Raw genomic sequence first — 5,729 nt, forward strand, 5'->3', positions numbered from 1 at the left:
GTTGATGTGGCATTCGATGCGGCAGTGTAGACGAATCATGTGACAACACGTTGCAAATTGAGCTGGCGGAATGGTAGGCACAAGCCGACCGGACGAGTGAGAGGACGATACAAGATGCATTCAAATAAATTCAATAATTAATAATTTCTACCTTTCCTTTAATTTCCAAATCTCTCTTGATCCCCACAATTTCTCTAAATTACCACAATTTTCTTTTTTCCTTTTTGTTATATTTCCTTATAATCTGAACATTTCATCGTTTTTTCTATAGATCTAATGTCAAAATATAATCCTCGAAATTCTATTTAAAATCACTAAATTTATCTTTCTCCTCTCCAATTTCTTAATCAAAATATGTTTTCCTTTCTTTTTAACCCTCCAAATCTCTAAATTCTCAGACTATCAGATATCAAAATTTTGCAATCATTGTCATGTGGGAGAGATATGATTAAAATAAATATATAAATATATGAGTATATTTTGCATCTTATCACACAAAATAAGATAATAAGTAATGATTCAACCGAACATGACAATGGACAAATAAAAAAATTCAATGAGTTTTTGTCATTAACACTATACTTAAGCCAATATAAACATATAACTCAGTGGATAAAATACTCATTACCATCTCTAAGATCAATGGTTCAATTTCTCATCTTATGAAACTAAAAAAATAGCATAACGATATTTAAATATCGACATAACTTAGTGGATAAGACACCTATTACAAACAAAAGTCGATGGTTCAATTCCCACCTCCACAACCGTTAATTTAGCGACAACAAATAACATACATAAGCAATGATCAATCAACCAAATAACCGTGAGTAGCTACGATATTACAAGTTTCTTCCTCTTTCCCGAATCTATAACTATCATTTATTAGTATTCATATGATTCCACCTCAATTCCAATTGGCAACGAGAGGAGTAGTTCATGTCTATTAAAAATTCTTGTTAGGTCCCTTATCCGATTAATGTGAGATCCTTAATATCATCAACATGTTCACTTTCAATGGCTTCTCGTATCAAAATACAAATTATCAAAAGTTGAGTGCCTTTTTCCGATAAATTAAGAGCAAATGATGATATATAGAAGAATCAAACCTAGCTAACACATATTAAACCAAATTTCAATGGGATTAGTACATTGATAGGTTAGTTAGAGACTATAATTACATAAAAGGATTGAATGGTATAAAATTTACACTTTTGTCATGAAACAACCCCATTTATGATGGTACCCATCACCCAATTTACTAATATATCCTTTCGTATCTCAAGCTCAATATTAATTAATTTTTAAAATCTAAAATTGGCTACTTGGGAGGTTACATTTTAAATCCCTTAAATTTTACCTAATTAAACTTTTTAAAAAGTAAAAAATATCAAATCCCAAAATCCTCCAGACTTTTCTTCTTCTTTTATGGTTATGTTTCCGTCAATTCCTTCGTCTCCGTTCTTCTTCGTCGTCGAAACAATCCGTCTAGCTTCTCCTTCGTCTCCGGCCGCACGTCCATTATTTCCATCCGTTTATCCCGAGGTTTCTTTTTTGTCGCCGACCGGAAGATTAGTAAGTTATTTGCTTTGTTGGTTAATTGTAGAGAGATATAGTCGTATATACTTTATAGCCAGATATATGTTACATCTCCATATATGTGTATGTTATAATGGCTATAGTTTATATCACCATTGTTTAGTGTATGTTGCTTAAAGTTTATAGTCGGATATAGTTTATATTTCCATATAACTGAAAAGGTAGTTGGATATAGTTTATATTTAGGTAGTCGGATATATATATATATATATTGTATGTTATAATGACTATATTATTGAAATTTGGCCTAAAAAATTGTAATAAAATGAAAAAATATTTGTAATAAATTTCATTATTTAGTAGAATATATCAAGGAGTAACTTTGAGGATTATGATAATAATTGAATATATTAAGGAATAAATTAGGAAATTACGAGGAGGATTGATTTAGGTCCCACAATAATTTAATGTTTACATAATCAAATTTAGAATATTAATCTTTTGCATTTAAAAAAGATAAATTATAATAAATATAAATATCATAAATAAGGATAAATTTGGTATTTGAAAAAAATTTAAATCCAAAAATCTAAGACGGTAAAATTGGTAAACATGAAACATTTGTGAAAATAAATTTACAAAAATAACTTATTCTAAGGCATTATCTCAATTTCAATAGAAGAATAAACTTGGAGACGGAAACGGAATAAAGGTAGGATTAGGAATAATAATAATAAATGTAGTTCTTAATCCTTATCCTAAACCAAACTAGACAACTGTACTGTTTGATAATAAAAAGGAAAAATCAATGGCTGAATCTCAATCTAGTACGAAACCGCAGGCTTCCAAATTTAATTATTTTGGAGGAGAAATCAGCCAAAAAGATTCGACGAATTGCACCAAAGTCCACTCAACTCCACAACTAAAATGGCCAAAATTCTTTCCATTTCGTTAAAATTCAATATTTTTTCTTGATGAACGCCAAATATCTAGTCACCCTCTACTTTCCGTCCATATCATTCCCCGCTGTCGTCCTTCACTTTCTCAGGAAACAAACAGCCGCTGGGTTTTCACAAACTGACAAATCCAAGCAACCCCAGATCCTCCACTCCGTTCATTTTCCTCTTTTCTTATAGAATCGCACCCCCTTTCCTTCTTCTCCCATGTTCTTCGTTTTTCTGTGATGGGTCTGAATCTTTCGGTGTTGTTTCGGCTGCATAATGGTTCTCCGGCGCCGTTGCCGGAGCCCGGGCTCGGGGATTTGCCGGAGAATTGTGTGGCGGCGGCGTTTGGGGTACTTGGGTCCGCCGGAGATTTGTAAACTGGCGCGGTTGAATCGGGCGTTTCGTGGGGCTTCCTGGGCCGATTTCGTTTGGGAATCAAAGTTGCCCCCGAATTATGAGGCGATTGCTCGTCGGGTTTTTGGGGGTTTTGATTTGCCCCCGGATTTGAGTAAGAGAGAGATTTATACGAGGCTTTGTCGCCAGAATCGTTGGATGGTGGAAACAAGGTAATTCGTCTTCTCCTTCTAGGTTTAATTCGACGATTTTGCAAAATTAGGGGAAACTTTTTGTTTTTTTTTTGAATTAGAATCGGTGGGTTCTGTCTTGTTAGTCGTATGAGATCTATACTGTGATTTCTGATGAATTTCTGGGAACGATGAAGAGGAATTTTCGAAGATTCGTTTGTTGAATTTTCTGTTTTCGTTTTCGTTTCAGAAAGTTGGCTGGATAAACTTTCAGGCGGTGCTTGCTTGTCAATTCTTCGATGGATTTGATGATAACTGGGATTGATGATCGGAGATATGGAATCGCATCTCGACTGAAGAATCAAGGTCAGTTAGATTCATCAGAAACAAGTTTTGAAACTGAGCTAATTGGTTATATTTTGATTGCCTTGGAATGAATCAATCTGTGGGACTAGGATGTGGAATTCTCTGTTTGTTCTTATCATTGATGTCGAGATTGGTGTTGAAAATCGAAACGATTCGTGCTCGAATTTCACGGAGTATGATCTTTGTTATCTAATCTTGATGTTTAATTATTTGCCTCCCTCTTCTCCATAGGATTTTTGTATATCTGTCTGTTTGAGGAAGCATGGTTCTTATGGAATGTTGTTTTTAAACCAAAAATTCCAAGTTTGGTAAGAACAATGATTTGCCAACCAATATTTGATTGGTATATATGGATGCTTATCGAATCGTTCTATTGAATTTTCGGAGGTACTAGTGTCATATCGATATCGTTTTTCTGTAGTGTTCTTGATGAAGTCTTACTATCTCACTGATGGTTGAAGAGCTGATGGAACTAACGGGTCCATATATATAAGTTTGTATCATCAATGGAATATGATGCAAGATGTCACCTGTTCATAAGTCTTGTACTTCTCGTGGCACTCTCGGGATTCTGTGCTTGCACGGCTTGCTCCGTTGAGCGGGAACTGATATCGGTTTTCCAATTTCTTTCCTGTAGATTCCACACTGTTGCATATCTTCAGCAAATATGGTGGTTTGAAGTTGGTGGAGGAGAGGTAGACTTCCCGTTTCCACCGGGAACTTACAGCCTATACTTCAGGTTGCAGTTGGGTCGTGAATCGAGGAGGTTTGGCCGTCGAATCTATACCTCGAGCACGTCCACGGTTGGGACATAAAGCCCGTGCAATTCCAGCTTTGGACTTCCGATGGTCAGCATGCCAAGACTCAATGCTATCTAAAGGAAGCTGGTAAATGGACTCTGCACCACGCAGGTAACTTTCTCGTCGATGGTCAAACCGAATCAACAAAGATAAAATTCTCTATGACACAGATCGACTGCACGCACACGAAAGGCGGTCTGTGTTTAGATTCAGTGCTGATTTACCCGGTCGAGTGTGAGAGAGAGAGATTGAAGCGTCGTTGACTCAGGTCTGCATTTTGGTATAGTAGGCAGAAATGTGTAAAAATATATATAATAGGTGAGTGAGATGAGAAGGAGGTTGATATTTTTGGTGAAAGCTTCTTCTCAAATGACTGGCTTTCTGTTTTTGTGTAAGCCTAGAGTTGTTTGCTTGGAAATGAGGCAATGTTATTATAAAATTGTGGCTGATTTTTTTCATTAATGTATATTTGTTGCCAGATGAATAAGAAGGGCTGTGTGAGAGTGGTTCTTGAATTATTTTTTTTTTTTTTTTATAATTTAAATCTAACTACGCCGGTCTGCATAGTTCAACTGGTTAAAACGTATTCTTACGAGATCACTTTTTTTTCTCTCTACTTTGTAAAATATTAATTTTGATGGGGGATGTTCTCAGTCCCTGCACCGCCTCATTTTCCATTTTAATTCTACTCGAAATTTATTTGGATTGGCGTTTTGATACCTATATTGATAATTAGATCGTGAAATTTACCTTTTAAAGATTTGTTGTATCATGATGTTCTTATAAAATTTAATAATTTTGCTTTTCAAATGACATTAGAATTTAAATTTTAACTAAAGTTTTACCATGGATAATGAGCTTTTAATTCGAATTAATAATAATAAATGGGAATAATTCTCCACGAGAACTCGATCCCAAGAAAAATCCCAAATTTTATGGGAAATTTTGTGGGATAGAGAATGAAATGGACTCCCTTTAATGGAGGATGTGACAAGTTACAACACTCTTAATAATTACAAGAAAAATGTTTTTTTTTTTTTCATTTTTCTCTCTCCTAGAAAGAAGAAAAATAAAAAATTATCTTCCTTTTTCGTTTCCATTTGTTCTACGACACAATGATTTTAGAGACATCTCCAACTTTCTCCATCCCAACACATGACCAAAAATATAATTAGACACCTTTTTCTTCGCATAACAATTATGAAGTCATTTTTGTTTCTATTCATATTATATTAGTACCAACTCCATGAAAATGTCGATCTAAAAATATCGATAAAGTGTTGTGATGTAAATTCATAATATTTAAATTGAAAATAGCATTCCATAATTTTTAACTAAATTAAAAGTTCTTATTATTAATATTATGTCAAAACTAATGATATTTTGTTCAATTTCTTTCTACATTTAATCATCTTTTTAACAAAATAATGAAAATGTTAATTTACTCCAGACTCATAAATATATGAAAATGTTGATTGAAATATTGAGAGGTTGACAGAAATATATACCCTTAATGTACAAATAATATATATAAATGGTAAATATTATTGAAGAAT

At 33.8% G+C, this 5,729-nt stretch overlaps 1 pseudogene; it reads left to right on the forward strand.

The window, feature by feature from the left end:
* Nucleotides 1-2,693: 2,693 nt before the first annotated feature.
* Nucleotides 2,694-4,436, forward strand: LOC148207793 (F-box protein PP2-A11-like; annotated as a pseudogene).
* Nucleotides 4,437-5,729: the final 1,293 nt, after the last annotated feature.

The sequence above is a fragment of the Momordica charantia genome, unplaced genomic scaffold (genome assembly GCF_013281855.1).
Source record: "Momordica charantia cultivar OHB3-1 unplaced genomic scaffold, Mcharantia_2.0 BLBB01000074.1, whole genome shotgun sequence".
Lineage (NCBI taxonomy): Eukaryota > Viridiplantae > Streptophyta > Magnoliopsida > Cucurbitales > Cucurbitaceae > Momordica > Momordica charantia.